Consider the following 22,287-nt stretch of genomic DNA (forward strand, 5'->3'; position numbering starts at 1 on the left):
TAGTCCCAGAACTGTGTTCCTGTGAGTTCAACCTGAGAAAAGCCCTGGGTGGGACTGACACTGGATTCAGCCTACAATCAGTTTCTTAGCTGGATGTCCTGGCAAGCTAGTCAGAAGAGGGGAAATAATATAGCTGTCAGGGACTGGGCAGAGGAGGAATGGCGGAGACCACCTTCCCAGCCTGACCCTTCCAGAGAAGAAGAAGACGGTACAGAATTGCAAGAGGGGCACTATTATACCACTTTACAGAGTCATGTCTTCCCTCAAAGGATTCTGGGAGCTGTAGTTTCATGAGGGTGTTAAAGGTTCTTAGGAGAACCCTATTCCCCTCATACAGCTGCAGTTCCCAGTGTCCCCTGTGGAGAGGCATTGCTTGTTAAACCACTCCACAAACTGTAGCGCTTTGCAGGAATCATGGTCTCCTAACATCTCTCAACTCCTTTAACAACTCTCAGCTTCCCAACACTTCAAAATCTTTCAGCTGTTATGCCACTCAGGAAAGGACAAGAGGCTTTGCCAATTCTGCTTTGGGGGAGATCAAACTCAAGAAACACCAAAACTCAAGAAACACCCCAAACCACTTTTGAAACGCTGGACCCATAGCAATTTCCAGGGAAATGACCCAACTATGGCGTGCAACATCAATAACAAGGAAGAAGAGTTATGAATCATAACATCACTCCTTGAAACTACTTGGAAGTGACTCAAGGAAAAATGCTATTAGGAATTAATTGGAATCTTGTGAAAATAAAACTCATCATCGTCTCAGGATACATAGATAAAAGCCCCAAGCGGACACAGCAACATCGCCAGATTCCCACAGCACGGAGACACTCAACTCGAGTACTTTTCACTGCAGAGCTTGGTAAGGTATGCTATAATTCATTTTAACTTAAGGCCTTTTCGTAATCTTGGAGGTGGAAAAGAAAAAGAAAAATATACCATGAAAGTCCATTTCTTTCCTGTTAAGGTGCACTGCTTTTTATTTCAGCTTTTTAAGCCATTCTAAATCTGTTTAGGCAGAAGCTTAAGGCACAGAAAGTTGGTGATCAGTGCAGAAGGGACACCTTAGTGTGTTGGTGATGCCTACTCAGAATCTATGAATAGTTTTTTATCATTTAGCAGAAGGTGAACAAGGAAGTAGAGGGGTTGTAGGTAATAATATTAAATAATAATAGTTTTATTATTTATATCCCATCCATTGGCCAAGAACTTGATGGCAAGTCTCCAATAAGCTATCTATCTATCATCTATCTCTCTACAGTGGTACCTCGGGTTAAGTACTTAATTCGTTCCGGAGGTCTGTTCTTAACCTGAAACTGTTCTTAACCCGGAGCACCACTTTAGCTAATGGGGCCTCCAGCTGCCACCGTATAATTTCTGTTCTCATCCTGAAGTAAAGTTCTTAACTCAAGGTACTATTTCTGGGTTAGCGGAGTCTGTAACCTGAAGCATATGTAACCCAAGGTACCACTGTATTATCGTGTTAGATTTAGTTATCTTGTTTTATTTTTTATGGGGTTTTATCCAGATAAGTTATATTCAAGGTAGGCCAGTTGATATAAGTGAAGCAAAGGCAGGGGTAGCCGATGCAATGTCCTTCAGATGCTTTGACCTAGAACTCTGATTGTCCCTGGCTATATTGATCAAGCTGGCTGGGACTGATGGGACTTGTAGTCCAGAACACCTGGTACAGGCATTGCTGGCTATCCCTGAACTAAATTATTCCTGCCTATTGAATTCAGTGGGCCTATTCTGAAGGAGACTGAAGCTGGACACATGGAGGATAATGTTATCAATGGCTACTAGCCACAATGACTAGATTCACCCTCCACTGTGAAATGCAGTATAACTCTGGTTAGCAGCAGCTAGGAATCACAAGTGGAGAGAGTGGTTACTGTAATCAGATCCTGATTGTGGGCTTTCCATTGGTGCATCTAGCTGGCCACTACGAGAAGCTGGCCTGGATGGGCCTTTGGTTTTAAAATGTCTGTTGGAGAACCAGAACACTGTGAAATTGCATTACTGTTTACTCTTCTCCACTTTGTCAACTCTCCACCTGATGTGTCCTTTCAGATCTATACATCCACTTCAGCCAAGATGTCTTCCAGATGGAACCATTGCTACGCCAGCTGCCCTCCCTCCACCATCCAAATTCAGCCACCTCCCTTTGTCCTCACCATTCCTGGGCCAGCTATCCACTGCCCCGACCAACCTTTCTGCATTGAGCAACACAACCCTTGTGCTCGCATGATCCCCTACCATGGAGGGGCACACCATGGTGGACATGGGTCAATCTACAGCCGTCCAAACTCTGGTTTGAGTTCAACCAGCATCTACTCCAAAAAATATGTGTCAAAAAGTGAGGGTGCATGCAGCTCTTGCCAGTGAGAATAAACCCTGAAGCCACCAACCACAGAATGAATAAGAGGAGGACCATGGAGCAAGAAATCCAGATGTTGGCTCCACTGTAGACATGAGTTCAAAAATTTATGTTCCAATATACCACCTTCTAACTTAAAGGACCCCCTTTCACATCTGCTGAGGCAGTCACCTGTGCCTGTCCTCAACACGAGTTCCGCACTTTGGATTCTGAATCATGTTCTAAGCCAGGAACATTGTATTCTCATTGGGCAGTGATGAAACCTGTGGTGCCTCACTATTGCCCTGTTTTAGCTGAAGAGGTGCCCTATTTTAAATGCAATGTTCCACTGTGATTGCAATTGTAGGAGAAGAAGAGTAATAAAGTCTTCATCGTGGGAGATTTGTCCATCAATACTCATCTAACAATGTTAGGCTATTCTTATTATTATTATTTTAAAAAATGTAGTTGAGTTGGTTAAGTTCTACTCAATGTTTGCACGAACTAGTCCTCCATGTTGTAACATGCTGGTCCATGTTTCCATTTAAAACAAACAAACAAACAAACACACTATCTGTTTTTGATACTGCATGTCTTCATGTGGAGTCTGATTTGGCACTCTGTGTTACCTGAAATTCAACATGTGGAATTGCGTGTCTCTTCCCTTTCAGAATAAATGCATTACTGCATCAAAACTCCAGTTTCCTGCTGTGTTCATGTATTCCTTTTGATATCCAGATTCTCATGTGCTGATACTTTTAAAGGTGAAAAGTAACTACTTCATTCCCCCCTCCGCCCCCCAAAAAATAACAATATGTGAAGTCCTGTGAGGAACAGTGTAACGACCATCTTTCTGTTGGAAGTCTCACGGGAGATGGGAGACAGATGCTGATCTTACTGGTTTCCTGTTTCTTTGTCCAGTTATTCACTGATTCTCACAGAGTGCAGATGCATATTCTTTTCTGTCCTGCGTAGTTAGAAATAAACGTAGCAAAGTAGCTCGTATTTCTAGCTGGTCTTCTGCTGTCAGGGTACTCTGCGTAATGAGGGAACGTGCCTGAAGCCTCATTAAAGGCTTAGGTCCTTAATCACTGTCGGAGGAGAGCTCGATAGATTCCAAAGTACGTCATGGGGGAGAGCCATTTCAGCTCGGTTGTGAGGAACCTCCGACACTTTCCTGGTCCTGGTTGGTGTCATCTGGCCTCCCCCTCGCTGCATAATCCTCCCCCCCCCCATAAGACATGCTGCTCATCACAACACAAGTCTTACCACAAGTCTGCCACTGTGCCAATATATCTTCTGCAATAAAGAGTCATTTTAGAGTTTCCTATGCAGCAGAGTGTGATGGTTTAATAAGGGGGGAGGAGTTCTTCTCCGGGGAATATAATTTGATACTTACTTAGAAGACCTTGCTTATCCTGCAACGGAGGGTAGGACCCGTACCAATGGATTCAAGTTCCAAGGAAGGAGATTACGACTAAACATTAAGAAGAACTTTCTGACTGTAAGAGGTGTTTGGCAGTGGAACGGTCTCCCTCGAGGGGTTGTGTACTCTCCTTCCTTGGAGGTTTCTAAGCAGAGGTTGGGTGGCCATCTGTCAGGGATGATTTACTTGAGATGCCTGTATTGCAGAGAATTGGACCAGATGAGCTTGGGGGGGTCACTTCCAACTCTGCAATTCTATGATTCTAAGATTTCATTACGCCAAGCTTCTAAAATTCTCCAGCACGTTCACCATGTGGAAGAAAGAAGAATTCCTCTTGAGCAGACTTTTTCTGCACGTCTCCTGAGCACAACGAACCAAGTTTGTTTCTCTGTGTGCTGTGTTGTAATTTGTGAATAGTAATGCATTCGCCTGGCCCTGTAATTACTATAATTATTTGAAGTCATTTCCCATGGCCATTACTTAACTCAGCCGAGTTAAGGAGTAATGTTATACCTCAAATTTAGAGTCATTAAATAATGTTATACCTAAAGGCTTCACTACTTGCCTAATCATCCTCCTTCCAGGAAGGGATGTTGCAAGCTCTGTCAATCGCATCCAGTTGCAGCATGCTGGGTCATTTATGGAAAACTGATGGCTAGTGCACATCTATAATTTTCATTATTTCCCTGGCATCTATGAGGAGACTGAAAGAGCCAATTTGGCAGGCCTGATTTGTAACCATCAATTGTAATCACTGGCCAACAACCAGATAGCTGTTTCAGACAAGCCTTTGAGGGTTGGGCAGGCCCAGAAAGATTTCTGTAGGACTATGAAACAATTCAAGAAGGTGTATTTAGTGTATTTTGTGAGTTTCGTGTGTTGAATTAAGACAACAGGTCATATCTAAAAAAGAATAGGAATATATCTAAGATGTATTGTGCTTCTATTGTTGCAGGGATGCCCAATTGTGCTTCCAGAATTAATGCTGAGAAATACAACATTGATACATTGCGTACAGTTGATTCAGAATCCTGTGGTGCTTTACTGTTTTGTGTTTTTTTTTTCATTAGCAAGTGGATAATTGGAAAAAATAAATTACTAGTCGTACAGCATTTGTCAACTTTGTGGGTGTGTCAGAGTGGGTAGGCACGTATAGTCAGAAGTATACTTAGTCATAGCTAGAGAGTGGTGATCTGTTTCTGTCATAATAGATTGATTCACACGGTTTCAGAGTACAAGGGACTATTGAGTTATACCAGCAATACTAGATCAAAGAGAGATTTTAAGGACCCATGGAGTTAGAACACGGTGTCTAGAACAGGGAGGAGTTTTCTTCAAGTCCTTTGTTGCAAGGCTACAGGTTGTGTCTGTAAACATGCCCAGAAAATGTGAGAAAGTATATTACTCTCTCACTAGAGTAATAAATGTAACCTCCGCTCCTTCTTCATCAATCCTAATTATCATAGGGAGTAGATCCATCAGTCTTGGTTTCTTCTAGTTTTTTCATTTTTCAAAACTCCCATTTGCTTCAGTTCTGTATTAATGTGTACTATTACTATAGTTATGATTGAAAACCTTTTTCTTAACAGAACTATCACACTTTTATTATTGTTCATTAGATTTCTTACCTGCCTTTCACCATGAGTTTCCAGGATGAGTTACAGTACAGTGGAACCTTGGGTTGTGAATGTGATCCGTGTGGGAGGCACACTCACAACCTGCACCACCGCGTGTGCGCATGCACGGGTCACAATTCATGTGTAAAGCACAATTTAGCGCTTCTGCGCATGCACGAGTGCCGAAACCCAGAAGTAACCCATTCCGGTACTTCTGGGTTCAGCACGGTGCACAAACCGGAATCACGTAACATGAAGCGTCTGCAACCCGAGGTACCACTGTACTTACTTACTTACTTATTTCATTTATATCATACCTTTTCCACTAAGGAGCTCAAGGTGGGGTACATGGTAATTTCCCTCCTCATTTAATCCCCACAATAACCCTTTCTCCCTGGGTGAGAACAGTCATTACCCAGTTGTTTAGGCAATTTGGGAAGACTCACACTGAATGGTGAAGCTTCCATGTAGCACAAATAGGGACATGGCCCTACATTTCTCGTACGCTGGGATGTATATATGTAAAAAATAAAATAAAATATGAAGAGCCCTGTTGGACCAGGCCCACCTAGTCTAGCATTCTGTTGCCAGAGTGGCCAAGCAGATCTCCCAGAGTGCAACTGTGCTCAGGTTGTGCTTGAGACTTTCCCATTGGTGCCTGAGTGGAGATTTTGAGAACAGGATACTACTCTAGCCATTGGCCTGATCCAACAGGACCCTTCTCATATTTTTAATAGGAAACCCAGAAGCAGCATCTTTTTCCCCACTTGGGATTCCCAGCTCAAGAGCACTTTCCAGTCTAGCTCTTCTTACATTCCCATGGCGTGGGAGATTCCATCATTTGTGTTGATTCAGCCCTGCTCAAATTCACTTCTGGAATGCTTTGGCCAAAAAAGCAAGTTGCCAAGGGAGGACTCCACGTACGAGGTGAAAGATGAGGAAGAACAAACAGCTACGTAGGGATGAAGACCTAAAGAAATGAAAACAATGCTTGAAAAAACTTGGCAGCTACATGCTGGAAAACACTTTGAGCATTTAATTAGAGCCTCATAACGAGAAAATGTATCATTCTTTCAACTGAAGGCACAGAGCAGCCCAAGTGAGATTGCCTCAATGATGACACACAATAGTTGGATTTCTTGCCATTGCAGAACGGTGTTACGGTGTTGTTTGGCTACAAAGCCTTTTTTTCTTACTGTTGTGAAATCTGGGCAATTTCCCCAAGTGATCTTGATTTCTGTTCTTGCAAGCCTGCCATTCGCTAATTTATTAATCCTAATTAGGATTCTTCAGCAACCAATCTTTGCATTCTTTGAGGATTGACCAAATCAGAGGTAGGAAAGGATATCCCCCCCAGCATGCATATATATATATATATATATATATATATGCAGGTTTTGGTGTCCTCGGGTGTCTTCCCGTGTAAAAGTTGGGGTGTCTAGGCGACGTTTCGACGAGGTCTCACTCGTCATCTTCAGGCTGGTGCTTTCGGCTTCTTGTTACTGGAACAGAGCGGGATCTCAATGTTTGAGTTCCTATAAATACTGTAGAGGGGGTGTGGTGTCTAGCCTCCAATGTTCTGGGCAGAGAGGAAGTTCCCAGGCTAGTGTGCCTTTTCTTCTTTTGTTCCTTAATTACTTGAGAGATACCTTGAGTGATTTCTTGAGTGATATCCTGAGTACCACTTAGGTGGGTCATTAGGTGTGGATTAGTTGCTAAAGTCTTTGTGTCTTGACCTCTTGAACTTTGTGAAGAGTTTTCCTGAGAAGATGGCTGTATTGCACTTAGTTGTGCTTTGGCTTGGCTTCGTGTATAGGGGCGAGCTGTGGTTTTGTGGCTTGTGTCAGCCAGATCTGTGTAGGGATTGCAGGGGGGTGCAGCATCCGGAGGTGCCACCATGGACTGGCTACTGGATGGTGTCAGTAATTCATCTGTGGAGAGGGTCTGGGTTTGGGTCTGGTGTGGTTGATTGGTGTTGGCGTTCTGTGTGCCTCTGGATCTGGTGTCAGTTTTTGTGGGGAGGGCTAATTTCCAGATGTCTGGCAAGCGGGATGTGTCGTCACGCTTGTTCATGTTGTGAGGGTGTTTCTCTATCTCGATGGCTTCCATGATTATTCTCTTGTGGTGATGTTCCGTGTTAAAGAGCAATTTGGAATCTGCAAAATTAATTTCGTGTCCTGTTTCTTTCATGTGTTGGAAAAGAGAGGAAGTTTTTTCTTCTTTTTTGACGGCATTCTTGTGTTCTGCGATACGTGCATTTATTCGTCTGTTTGTTTGTCCAATGTACGTGGCTGGGCAGACTCTCTTTTCCAACACATGAAAGAAATAGTGAACGGTGGTGGCTGAATGGTGACGATGGAGTTGGGGCATCTGCTATAGCACTGGGTCTTTCCACAAGACATATTTGCTGAATGGATCTAAAGAAACACATCAGAAGAACATAAGAAGAGCTTGCTGGATTAGTTAATAGCCCATCTAATCCTGTTCTCCCACTGGCCAACCAGATGCCCCCATTGGGAAGCCCACAAGCCGGTCCCAAGCACAACATCCCTCTTCCCTCCTGTGGTTTTCAGCAACTGATATTCAGAAAGACTTCCACCTTCAGCCATGGAGGCTGAGGACAGCCATTGTGGTTCAACACAACTGATAGTGTGGAACAGAATAGATTAAAATAAGCATGGTCAATGACTCTGGAAATCCCTGCACCTTGATGGTAAATACCTTTGCTGTATTGTTGTTGGCACCTGCTGACAACCTTCTTTTTCCTTTAGGGAAGCCTACCATGGATTGTCACTTGTGGCTGTCCTATGTAGAGCGCACCCATTCAAGCTAATGGACATGAGTAAGGCCGCATCAATACTGAGCATTTTAAGCTGCATCTTATTTCTTTAAACAGTCTTGGCTTTCCCCCAAGAATCCTGGGTAATGGTAGTTTTTTAATGGAAAACTCTGAGAGGGAACTGTGTGCTTTACTGATTCTAAACACTCCAAAGTACTACAGTTCCCAAGATTCGTTATTTTTAATGTGGCCTAATTTAGAGTCATTCATTCATTCATTCATTCATTCATTCATTCATTCAACAATCATCCGTTTTCCCAAGGAACAGGATGAGGAAATGCCCCCCTGTAGTAACTCTAAGCGCCCTTTAAACACCACATTCTCAAGAGTCATCATATTTAAATGTGGTATGATATTGCTTAAATTGTTGAGATGTTCATGGAAATTCCAGAGTACAGAATAAATAATCCTCTTGAACCCCTGCCTCCTCTGACCTCAATACATATACTAAAATCTACTCCCCCCCCCCAAAGCTGTTGGAATTCAAAGGTTTTGAACATTCTGTAATGTATATTAACCAAACTTACCTGATTCTTCAATGAGGAGGACTCAACGAGGATGAGAAGTTGTCTCAGTGTTGAGGCAGGATGATGGTGTCTCCTTGCATCCCAGGCCTTTTTATACTGTTCCTTTTCAGAAGGTTCTAATTAACTGCTAGCATCATGTCCCATCCTACAATATCCAGGTTGTCTCAAAGTGTGATTTCACTCCACATTCTCATTTGTTCCACCTGGTGTTTCAGCCCATAGGCGGGATCCTCCCTCCGGAAATTGCTAGGGTCCAAATGCTTGCAAACGTGACTTTGGGTGAAACTGAGCTAAAGTAGCCCAATTTCATGGAATCAAGGAATCATAGAATTTTTAAGTTGGAAGGGAACTCAGGGGTCCTATAGTCCAACATTCTGCACTGCAAAAATATACACGAGGCTTATATGGGGATCAAACCCATGACACTGGTGCTATCAGCACTGCACTCTAATCAACTGAGATGGGATGCAAATAGCCTCTGAACATCATCTTTGCCATTACTTGTGTGAATGGGGGAGTTCCACAAAATAAGGTGAATTTCTGCATGTTCATAACTGGTCCTACCCCTAGTGAGATGTCTTGCTCAGGTGGTTAAGGCAGGGGACCCTAGCAATTTTCAGAGGGAGGATCCTGACTATAAACTGATATACCAGGGAGAACAGCTGGTCCTACCCCTAAGCATAGGGAGGTGTCTGGCTCAGGTGGTTGAGGCAGGGGATGCATTGGTGGATCATGGTGTTGGAGTACCAGCTGGCCTGTCTCATGCCAACCCGTGGTTGTGGTGGTAGACATCCCATCACTGTGAATCGGCATATATCTTTATTTTGAGCCATTTGCATACTCCTGAATTGCAGGTTTGGGACTAGATGAGTCTTGGGGTCATTTCCAATGGGATGATTCCATGAAATTGAGCTGTTGAGCTAGGAAGGCTGTTTTAGCTCAGTATTCTCCAAAGTCAGAGTTTGCAAGCATTTGGACTCTAGCAATTTCCGGAGGGAGGATCCTGCCTATGGGATGAAACACCAGGCAGGACAAATGAGTATGGATGGTGAACTCACACCTTGGAACAGGATGAATATTATATTATAGGACATGACGCTAGCAGTTAATTGGGACCTTCTGGAAAGGAATGGTATAAAAAGCCCTGAGATGCATTGAGACACCATCAACCTCCCTCAACACTGAGACGCTCCAGTTGAGTCCTGCTCTTTGAAGAATCAGGTAAGTTTAGGCAATATGAATTAGTGTATTCAAAATATTTGAATTCTAATAGCTTTAGGGGAAACTTCAGTCATTGAATGCTGATGTACTAGCCAGTTCCTTTGTGGGACACTGCAGGATGGAAAGTGGTTGGCCACTGGAAGAACTGAATGTGGGACTAGATGGGCCATAACCAAATGCAGCAGGCTCTTACATTCTTTTGATCTGTTTCCTTAGATCCATTCAACAAAGATGTCTTGTGGAAAGACCCAGTGCTATAGCAGATGCCCTACCTCCACCGTGACCATTCAGCCACCACCGTTCACTATATCCATTCCGGGCCCAGCTCTCCACTGTTCTGACCAGCCTCTCTGCGTCGATCAATGCAACCCCTGTGCTCCCGCTCTGTGCTGCGAGGGAATTGCTCCCATCTCCGCTGGTGCAGCCATCTCCCCCAGCCTTTGTTCTCCGCTGTCGCTACCCAGAAGTGACTGCAACCCTTGCCGAAAATTCTAAGGACTCGCAACTCAGGCACAGAATGAACATTCGAAGACGACTGTGGAAAAAAAATCAGAAAATGACATTCATAATAGGGACGTTCAGAATTTCTGAGTTTGTCGGCATAGGTTCACGTGTAGCCAATCCTAGTCCTAACCAGAACAGACCACCTGATATTATTTTCAGCTTCTGATTCACCCAATATTCCACCCAATGTGAAAAGCACTATTGTGTGTTATTTCTTTTATAGAACCCCCCTCCCAAATTATGTAGCTCAGTCACTTGCAGATATTTGATGAACATCATACCCCTCTGATAGACTTCTCATATGTCTCCCAATCTTTTGGCTGCAATATTCTGCTTTCTCATTAGTAATGTTTGCATTTAAGTAACCTCCATCTCTGGATTGGCATTTGGGTGCCACCTGAAACTATGGAAATGTTCCTTGCTTCTGCTTCTCAATTACAATAATAAAACTTCCTATTGTATCAACACCTGCAATTTCCTGGTAGTGTCATTTGATCGTTCTGGTTTCCATCCCAAATGGTGTTCCACTGGGGAAATGAATAAACCACAATGCAGAACAGGAATACCAGGAACACGGGAGCTGCCTCATACTGAATCATACCACTGGTCCATCTGTTGCACTCAGGGTCCCACACAACTAGCTCAACATTGTCTACACTGAGTGGAAGATGTTCCATCCAGCATCAGGGAATCCGATCCCCACACAGTAGATTGCCAGGAACAGATAAGACAGTGAAAGTTCTTACTAAAGTATTTTATTCAATCTTGACAGAGAGAGGCTGAGAAATGCAGCCTCTTTGAGTAATGGTGTTGCTCCAAATAAATCTCCATCCCCCTTCTCTCCACTTCCTCAATCTTCAACACCACCAGCCACCTTACGGTGGCCACTTAGGGCCATTTGTCTCCGATACTTTTGCTCTCCTATTTTTAAGGCTCGCTGGGTTCTGGGGGAGGGTGGATCTGGAATGCATTCTAGTGATAATGTGTCGGCCAGCTGCTTTTCCTCCTGCTTCTCCTCTCCCATTATTTCCCAACTTTCCTCCTCACCTTCCGTTGAGCTGTGACCTCCCTCAAACCCTGTTGTAATTCTGAACTGTCTTCCTCTTCTCTGGAAGGTTCAGGCTGGGGAGGCGGACTCCACCATTTCTCCTCTGTCAAATCCCTGACACAAACACAGTGAAGGAAAAGCAAAAACTTCCAAACTCCTCTTCCCAGCCATGAGGGAGATGAGATGAGTGAAGAGCATATGCTGCAACATTCTGGGAGGAGAAAGCAGGGAATCCATCCCACCCGCCTGCTTTCAGTATCCCCCAAGTGCTCCAGCTCTTGCTCCTTTGCCCACCCCCCCCCCCAATCTTGGTGCTTCTTGCACACTGCAGGTTCCTCTCTTTTGCTCACCCACCGACCTGATTAGCAAATGATGGTTGCTAATTATGGTTACAATGACACCTGCCAAATTGGCTCTTTCAGTCTCCTCATAGATGCCAGGGACATAATGAAAATTATAGATGTGCACTAGCCATCAGTTTTCCATAAATGACCCAGCATGCTGCAACTGGATGCGATTGACAGAGCTTGCAACATCCCTTCCTGGATGGAGGATGATCAGGCAAGTAGTGAAGCCTTTAGGTATAACATTATTTAATGACTCTAAATTTGAGGTATAACATTACTCCTTAACTCGGCTGAGTTAAGTAATGGCCATGGGAAATGACTTCAAATAATTATAGTAATTACAGGGCCAGGCAAATGCATTACTATTCACAAATTACAGCACCGCACAGAGAGAGACTAACTTGGTTCATTGCACTCAGGAGACATGCAGAAAAAGTCTGCTCAAGAGGAATTCTTCTTTCTTCCACATGGTGAAAGTGCTGGAGAATTTTAGAAGCTTGGCCTAATGAAATCTTAGAATCATAGAATTGCAGAGTTGGAAGTGACCCCCCCGAAGATCATCTGGTCCAATTCTCTGCAATACAGGCATCTCAAGTAAAGCATCCATGACAGATGGCCACCCAACCTCTGCTTAGAAACCTCCAAGGAAGGGAGAGTACACAACCCCTCGAGGGAGACCGTTCCACTGCCAAACACCTCTTACGGTCAGAAAGTTCATCTTAATGTTTAGATGTAATCTCCTTCCTTGGAACTTGAATCCATTGGTACGGGTCCTACCCTCCGTTGCAGGATAAGCAAGGTCTTCTAAGTAAGTATCAAATTATATTCCCTGGAGAAGAACTCCTCCCCGCTTATTAAACCATCACATTCTGCTGCATAGGAAACTCTAAAATGACTCTTTATTGCAGAAGATATATTGGCACAGTGGCAGACTTGTGGTAAGACTTGTGTTGTGATGAGCAGCATGTCTTATGGGGGGGAAGGATTATGCAGCGAGGGGGAGGCCAGATGACACCAACCAGGACCAGGAAAGTGTCGGAGGTTCCTCACAACCGAGCTGAAATGGCTCTCCCCCATGACGTACTTTGGAATCTATCGAGCTCTCCTCCAACAGTGATTAAGGACCTAAGCCTTTAATGAGACTTCAGGCACGTTCCCTCATTGCGCAGAGTTTCCTGACAGCAGAAGACCAGCTCGAAATATGAGCTACTTTGCTACGTTTATTTCTAACTAGGCAGGGCAGAAAAGAATATGCATCTGCACTCTGTGAGAGTCAGTAAATAACTGGACAAAGAAACAGGAAACCTGTAACATCAACATCTGTCTCCCATCTCCCGTGAGACTTCCAACAGAAAGATGGTCGTTACACTGTTCCTCACAGGACTTCACATATTGTTTGGTTTTTTTTGGGGGGCGGAGGGGGGAATCAAGTAGTTACTTTTCACCTTTAAAGTATCAGCACATGAGAATCTGGATATCAAAAGGAATACATGAACACAGAAGGAAACTGGAGTTTTGATGCAGTAAAGCATTTATTTTGATTGGGAAGAGACACGCAATTCCACATGTTGAATTTCAGGTAACACAGAGTGCCAAATCAGACTCCACATGAAGACATGCAGTATCAAAAACAGATAGGGTGTTTGTCTGTTTGTTTTAAATGGAAACATGGACCAGCATGTTACAACATGGAGGACTAGCTCGTGCAAACATTGAGTAGAACTTAAGCAACACAACTACATTTTTTTAAAAAAGTAATAATAATAGCCTAACATTGTTAGATGAGTATTGATGGACAAATCTCACACGATGAAGACTTTATCACTCTTCTTCTCCTACAATTGCAATCACAGTGGAACATTGCATTTAAAATAGGGCACCTCTTCAGCTAAAACAGGGCAATAGTGAGGCACCACAGGTTTCATCACTGCCCAATGAGAATACAATGTTCCTGGCTTAGAACATGATTCAGAATCCAAAGTGCTGAACTCGCGTTGAGGACATGCGCAGGTGACTGCCTCAGCAGATGTGAAAGGGGGTCCTTTAAGTTAGAAGGTTGTATATTGGAACATAAATTTTTGAACTCATGTCTACAGTGGAGCCAACATCTGGATTTCTTGCTCCATGGTCCTCCTCATATTCATTCTGTGGTTGGTGGCTTCAGGGTTTATTCTAACTGGCAAGAGCTGCATCCACCCTCACTTTTTGACACATATTTTTTGGAGTAGATGCTGGTTGAATTCAAACCAGAGGTTGAATGGCTGTAGATTGAGCCATGTCCACCATGGTGTGCCCCTCCATGGTAGGGAATCATACGAGCACAAGGGTTGTGTTGCTCAATGCAGAAAGGTTGGTCAGGGCAGTGGATAGCTGGCCCGGGAATGGTGAGGACGAAGGGAGGTGGCTGAATTTGGATGGTGGAGGGAGGGCAGCTGGCGTAGCAATGGTTCCATCTGGAAGACATCTTGGCTGAAGTGGATGTATAGATCTGAAAGGACACATCAGGTGGAGAGTGGACAAAGTGTACAAGGGTAAACAGTAATGCAATTTCACAGTGTTCTGGTTCTCCAACAGACATTTTAGAACCAAAGGCCCATCCAGGCCAGCTTCGTGTTCTCGTAGTGGCTGGCTAGAGGCCCCAATGGAAAGCCCACAATCAGGACCTGATTACAATAGCCAGTCTCTCCACTTGTGATTCCTAGCTGCTGCTAAACGGAGTTATACCGCATTTCATAGTGGAGGGTAAACCTAGTAATTGTGGCTAGTAGCCATTGATACTATTACTCTCCATGTGTCCAGCTTCAGTCTCCTTCAGAATAGGCCCACTGAAATCAATGGGCAGGAATAATTTAATTCAGGGATAGCCAGCAATGTCTGCACCAGGTGTTCTGGACTACAAGTCCCATCAGTCCCAGCCAACTTGATCAATATAGCCAGGAACAATCAGAGTTCTAGGTCGAAGCATCTGAAGGACATTGCATTGGCTACCCCTGCCTTTGGTTCACTTATATCAACTGGCCTACCTTGAATATAACTTATCTGGATACAACCACATTAAAAAAATAAAACAAGGTAACTAAATGTAACATGATTGATAGATGATAGCTAGCTAGCTAGCCAGCTAGCTAGCTAGTTAGTTAGTTAGTTAGCTAGCTAGCTAGATTATTGGAGACTTGTCAACAAGATCCTGGCCAGTGGATGGGGTATAAATATTAAAACTATTATTATATAGTAATATAATTATATAGTATATAGCTGGATAAAACCCCATAAAAAACAAAACAAGATACAGTTTGCGAACATGATCTGTATGGAAGGCACATTCGCAACCAGCAGTGCCACATCTGAGCACCTGCGGGTCGTGATTCGTCACTTCTGCACATGTGCAAAGCACAATTTAGTGCTTCTGTGCATGCGTAAGCACTGAAACCCGGAAGTAACCCGTTCTAGTACTTCCGGGTTTGACATGGTGCGCAACCCGAAAATGCATAACCTGAAGCATCTGTAACCCAAGGTACCACTGTAACTAAATGTAGCACAGTAGATAGATGATAGATAGATAGATGATAGATATAGAGATAGATAGAGATAGAGATAGCGATAGATGGATATATAGATATAGATATAGATATAGAGATAGAGATAGAGATAGAGATAGAGATAGAGATAGAGATAGAGATAGAGATAGATGGATATATAGATATAGATATAGATATAGATATAGATATAGATATAGATATAGATATAGATATAGATATAGATAGATATAGATAGATATAGATATAGATATAGATATAGATATAGATAGCTTATTGGAGATTTGCCATCAAGATCTTGGCCAATGGCTGGGGTATAAATAATAAAACTATTATTATTTAATATTATTATCTACAGCCCCTCTTCTACCTTGTTCACCTTCTGTTAAATGATACAAAACTATTCATAGATTCTGAGTAGGCATCACCAACACACTAAGGTGTCCCTTCTGCACTGATCACCAACATTCTGTGCCTTAAGCTTCCTCCTAAACCTTTAGAATGGGTTAAAAAGCTGAAATAAAAAGCAGTGCATCTTAACAACAAAGAAATAGACTTTCAGAGTTTCTTTTTCTTTTTCATTTCCACCTCCAAGATTACCAAGAGGCCTTGAGTTAAAATGAATTATAGCATATCTTACCAAGCTCTGCAGTGAAAAGAACTCGAGTGGAGTGTCTCCGTGCTGAGGGAATCTGGCAATGTTGCTGTGTCCGCTTGGGGCTTTTATCTATGTATCCTGAGACGATGATGAGTTTTATTTTCACAAGATTCCAATTAATTCCTAATAGCAGTTTTCCTTGAGTCACTTCCAAGTAGTTTCAAGGAGTGATGTTATGATTCACATATTTTCTTCCTTGTTATTGATGTTGCACGCCATAGTTGGGTCACTTCCCTGGAAATTGCTATGGGTCCAGCATTTCAAAAGTGGTTTTGCGTGTTGGTGCTTCTTGAGTTTGATCTCCCCCAAAGCAGAATTGGCAAAGCCTCTTGTCCTTTCCTGAGTGGCATAACAGCTGAAAGAGTTTGAAGTGTTGGGAAGCTGAGAGTTGTTAAAGGAGTTGAGAGATGTTAGGAGACCACTATTCCTGCAAAGCGCTACAGTTTGTGGAGTGGTTTAACAAGCAATCCCTCTCCACAGGGACACTGGGAACTGCAGCTGTATGAGGGGAATAGGGTTCTCCTAAGAACCTTCAACACCCTCATGAAACTACAGCTCCCAGAATCCTTTGAGGGAAGACATGACTCTGTAAAGTGGTATAATAGTGCCCATCTTGCAATTCTGTACCGTGTTCTTCTTCTCTGGAAGGGTCAGGCTGGGAAGGTGGTCTCCACCATTCCTCCTCTGCCCAGTCCCTGACAGCTATATTATTTCCCCTCTTCTGACTAGCTTGCCAGGGCATCCAGCTAAGAAACTGATTGTAGGCTGAATCCAGTGTCAGTCCCACCCAGGGCTTTTCTCAGGTTGAACTCACAGGAACTCAGTTCTGGCACTAATCACTAACTTAATCATAACAATTATGGGTTGTTTCTCATACTGAACTACTCTGAGTTAAACCAATTGATATCAATGGACTTAACTAACTGGTTCATAATAACTTTGAGTTTAATCCATTTTTTTGTCCTACTCAGAGTAGACCCATTGAGGAACATGACTCACTTAGGTCCGTTAATTCCAGTGGATCTGAATATTTGAATGTTATTTTTGCAGGTAGAACCTTCCGTACCTGATATTCTTTAAGTCCCTGGTGCTCCTCAACTGGGAAATTAGTTGACTATTGATCTGTTCAACTGACGAAGGGACATGGCTCATTGTTAAAACTTTGAAAGGAGATGAAGGCCTCATGAGGAGAGGTAGGGAGCTACTTGGGAATTCTAATAGAAATATTTTTTCTTCTATTGTTGCAGGGATGCCAATTATGCCTCTGGAATTAATGCTGAGAGATGCAACACTGATACAGTGACTACAATTGATTCAGAATCCCATAGTGCTTCCGGTTTGGTTTGGTCCCCCCCCCCCCCAAATAGCAATTGGATGATTGGAAAAATAAATGACAAGTCGTACAGCATTTGCCAACTTTGCCAGTGTGTCACAGTGGGTAGGCAAGTATAGCCAGAAGTATACTTAGTCATACCCAAAGATTTATTTCTGTCATAATAGATTGATACACACATTTTCAGTGTGTGTGTGTGTGTGTTCCTCTGTTTAGTGTCTCAGCTGTGAAAGCTTCTCCCCACCCCTCAAGAGAAAATGAATTTGCCACTTGAATGGTTTTACCTAGGGGGAGAGCAGGGGTAGCCACATGGAGGCTAACAGAACAGGACCAGACTTTATAAGCGGCATCTGCCCAAACATTTTACTCTTCTTTGTTGTGGCACCTGTCCTTCTTTCCTGAGTGAGATCAGGCATTGCCTAGGTGTTTGGGCAATGTGGGGAAAGTCACACTTATCTGGTATGGTGAAGTTCTATGTAGCACGTTTAAAAAATAGGTATATGGCCATACATTTCATTTGTGTTGGGGGATGTAATTCATTATGTAAATGAATGGCCCATCCAGTCCAACTTCCTGCTCTCTCAGTGCCCACCCAGATTCCTGTGGGAAGCTCTCAAACAGAAGTGGAGCACGAGCGTACATTGGGCCATCTGCTTGGCCACTGTGAGAACAGACTGCTGGATGAGCCATTAGCCTGATCGTAGAGGGTGCTTCTTATGTTCTTTATGGGAAGCCTAGAAGCAGGACTTCATCACAACATCATCTCTCCTCACTTGGGATTCCCAGGAACTGGCATTCAAAGGTATATTGCATGCAATGGTGGAGGTAGAACATAATCATTGTAATGTGTAGCTATTGGAAGCCTTATCCTCCAGGAATTTGTAACATCCCATTAACATTTGGATTAGACTGATGTGTGTAGGAGAAGACCATCAGTAGCTGCTGACTGTCGTGGCCATATGACCTTCAGCTTCAGAGGCAGTAGGTCTCTCTGCCTACTAATTGCTGGTGAAGAAGAGTGGGATGGGGCTGTTGACTTCCTGCCTTGTATGTAGGCTTCCCAGAGGCATCTGGGTGGCCAAAGTGAGAAGAGGAAGGTGGACCAAAGGGACTTTTGGACTGGTTCCTAAGAATGTAAGGAAAATCTTCTGGATCAGGTCAAAGGCCCATCAAGTCCAGAACGCTGTTCCTCCAGTGGCCAACACAATTCCCCTTGGGAAGCCTGAAAGCAGAAGCTCAACAGCCCTCTCCAGCTTGGCTCGACTTGTGTTCACATGGCACATGACATTCCAGAGTTTGCGTTGATTCAGCCCTGCTCAAAGTCACTTCTGGGAATCCTTTGGCCAAAAAGCAACTTGCCAAGGGAGGACTCCACGTATGAGGTGAAAGATGAGGAAGAACAACCAGGGACATAATGTAAGGGTGAATGGCTAAAGAAATGAAAACACTGCTTGAAAAGCCTTGGCAGTTGCATGCTGGAAAACACTTTGGGTGTTTAATTAGAGCCTTGTGACAAGAAAATGCATCATCCTTTCAACTGAAGGCACAGAGCAGCCCAAGTGAGATTGCCTCACTGATGACACACACTAGTTGGATATCTTGCCATTGCAGAAAGGTGCAGTTTGGCTACAAATCCCCTGCCTTTTTTTTGGCAATTTCTCCAAGTGATCTTGATTCCTGTTCTTGCAAGCCTGCCATTCACTAATTAAGTAAATGTATCCAGGATTTCTCAGCACCAAATCTTTGCACTCTTTGATGCCTGACCCAATCAGAAGTAGGAAAGGATATTTTCCCCCACAGCAGATATATATATATATATATATATATATATATATATATATATATATGAGAAATACCGGTGGTGTTCATTTCAAATTTTCAGAGAAATTTAGTATGCAGCTCCTTTTTCCAAGGTGCTACTGTAAATTCATAAACCTCCTAACTGCTTAGGTTAGGGCTGGAACACAAACTCCTGATGATGCAGCTGTTATGAAGGGCCTTGTCTTTAACTATCCCAATTCTCCTGCTAAATATCACTATCCAAACACCTGAATTTACTGCAGATTCTTTTTCCATCATGGTCTACTGTAAATGGTTCCTGCTCTGGAAGGTAGGACTCAAACCAATTGCAAACTCAGTTGCAAGAAATGAGATTCTGAAAAAACATACGGGGGGGGGGGGAATTCTGACAGTAAGAGCTTTTTGACAGTGGAACAGTCTCCCTTTGGAGGTTCTGGACTCTCCTTCCTAAGCAGAGGTTGGATGGACATCTGTCATGGAGGCTCTACCTGAGATTCTTGCATTGCAGGGGGTTGGACTAGATGACCCTTGGGGCCCTTTCAAATTCTGTTATTCTATGACACCTCCAAAGGTCCTGCTGTGCTGTTTTAAAAACCAAGAGAACCGGCATAATTTAAATAAAAGCAGTGATAGAAAACACCCATAATTGTCCCATGCATTGTTGTTAACAGTTTGAGATAAGCCTTGTTGGTTTGCAAAATGGCAGGCTGGGGACCTTACAATACAATCCTATACATATCTACTCAGAAGTAGGGCCCGCTGTGTTCAAACCCTCTGAATATTACAGGGACAGAAGAAAAGACTGTCTGGGTTAGGCTGGGGCGCCATCACTCTCTTCCTCCCCAGATTCAATTCAATTCCAAATGGTTTGATATGATATTTCAATGTAAAACTATTTGATTTCTCCCCCTTCAAAATATAAAGTGATATAGAAATGAACTGAATGACCATAATTATTTTAATATGCATTGATCTATTGAATTTAATGCTTCCAAGTACATCATGTCAATTAATCTCAGCCAGACTGTTCTGAGCAGCACATGCAACCCCATTCCCACAAATTCAAACTATTCTAAATATCCCCGTTTTCAATGACATTTCCTGATTTCTGATTCCATGAATTTCGTCCAATTTATGTTCTGCTTCTCATGGTGCCTGGTGGTGGCACTTAGAATCTTCGGCAAGGGCTGCAGTCACTTCTGGGTAGCGACAGCGGAGAGCAGAGGCTGGGGGAGATGAAAGCGGGAGTTGCACCAGTAGAGATGGAAGCACATCCCATGCGGGTTATTCCCTCGCAGCACAGAGCAGGAGCGCAAGGGTTGCATTGCTCGATGCAGGAGGGCTGGTCAGAGCAGTGGAGAGCTGGGCCTGGGATGGATATGGTGAACGGTGGAGGCTGAATGGTGACGGTGGAGGTAGGGCATTTACTGTAGCACTGGCTCTTTCCACAGGACATCTTTGCTGAATGGATCTGAAGAAACACAGTAAAATAACATTAGATCAGGTTAGTGGATTAGGTTAATGGTCCATCTAGTCCTACTTTTTTTATTTATAAAGACAAACCTACTACCATGGATAGTTGCTCATGCCAGTCATATGCAGAGCACACCTATTCAAGTTAAGGAGCATGGCCAAGGCCCCATCAGTTGTATACATTCAACCTGCAGATTTCTACTTAACACCAAAGTAACCTGGGAAATGGTTATTTAGTGAGAATTTTTAGGCGACCATTCTCCCCCTCACTGAGCATCAGTTTTCAGGGTAATTTAACAAGCAGTCCCTCTTTCCCAGGGAACCTGGTGAGGGGGAAATGGCTGCCCCAACAGTTCTAACCACTCCCAAAATACGACAGTTCCCAAGAGTCATTATTTTTAATATGGTGTGACAGTGGTGTAACTGTACATTGCAGAACATTCAACAATCAATTCCTCTTCCCAGGGAAATGTGAGAGGAGGAAATGAACCCCCTAGTGACTCTAAGCACCTTGTAAACACCACATTCTCAAGATTCATCAAATTTAAATTTGGTATGATAGGATTGTTGGGATGTTCATAGACATTCCAGAGTACAGAATAAATAATCCTCTTGAACCCATGCCTCCTTTGTGCTCAGTATATATACTAATATCTACTTCGACCCAAAAGCTGTTGGAATTCAAAGGTTTTGAACATTCTGTAATTTATCTTAACCAAACTTACCTGATTCTTCAAATGAGCAGGGCTCAACTGGTGTGTCTCAGAGTTGAGGAAGGCTGATGGTGTCTCCTTGCATGCCAGGGCTTTTTATACTGTTCCTTTTCAGAAGGTTCTAATTAACTGCTAGCATCATGTCCCATCCTACAATATCCAGGTTGTCCCAAAGTGTGATTTCACTCCGCATACTCATTTGTTCCACTCATTTGTTTTAGCCCATAGGTGGGATCCTCCCTCCGGAAATTGCTAGGATCCAAATGTTTGCAAACGTGACTCTGGGTGCTACTGAGCTAAAGCAGCCCAATTTCATAGAATCAAGGAATCATAGGATTTTAAAGTTGGAGGGGACCCCAGGGGTCATGTAGTCCGACATTCTGCAATGCAGAAATATGTACGTGGCCTGTATGGGGGTCAAACCCATGGCATTGGGGCTATCAGCACTGCACTCTAATCAACCGAGATGGGATGCAAATAGCCTCTGAACATCATCTTTGCCATTACTTGTGTCAATGGGGGAGTTCCACCAAATAAGGCGAATTTCTGCATGTTCATAGCTGGTCCTATGCCTAGGCAAAGTGAGATGTCTTGCTCAGGTGGTTGAGGCAGTGGACCCTAGCAATTTTCAGCAGGAGGATCCTGACTATAAGCTGATATACCAGGGAGAACAGCTGGTCCTATCCCTAAGCAGAGGGAGGTGTCTGGCTCAGGTGGTTGAGGCAGGGGATGCATCGGTGGAGCATGATGTTGGAGGTTAGAGCTATGCAGTGCCAGCTGGCCTGTCTCATGCCAACCCGTGGTGGGAGACATCCCACCACCGTGAATGGGCATGTATCTTTATTCTGGGCCACATGCATACTAGATGCGGACTAGATGAGTCT

General features: G+C 43.5%; 2 long non-coding RNA genes across 3 annotated transcripts; one reads left to right on the plus strand and one right to left on the minus strand.

Moving 5' to 3' along the window:
- The first annotated feature begins 780 nt into the window (after window positions 1-780).
- LOC310833531 lies at window positions 781-3,057 on the plus strand. 2 transcript variants are annotated; one of them, XR_014558754.1, is made up of 2 exons: window positions 781-870; window positions 2,077-3,057. It is a non-coding gene; the product is annotated as an uncharacterized lncRNA (long non-coding RNA). The 2 variants fall into 2 exon arrangements; XR_014558755.1 differs by having other exon boundaries at window positions 791-865.
- Window positions 3,058-13,403: 10,346 nt separating this feature from the next.
- Window positions 13,404-16,159, minus strand: LOC310833519. Its single transcript, XR_014558740.1, has 2 exons — window positions 16,067-16,159; window positions 13,404-14,378 (listed from the first exon to the last, which is right to left on the minus strand). It is a non-coding gene; the product is annotated as an uncharacterized lncRNA (long non-coding RNA).
- Between the last annotated feature and the right edge of the window lie 6,128 nt (window positions 16,160-22,287).

This window comes from Podarcis gaigeae (genome assembly GCF_964106915.1).
Source record: "Podarcis gaigeae genome assembly, chromosome: 16".
NCBI lineage: Eukaryota > Metazoa > Chordata > Lepidosauria > Squamata > Lacertidae > Podarcis > Podarcis gaigeae.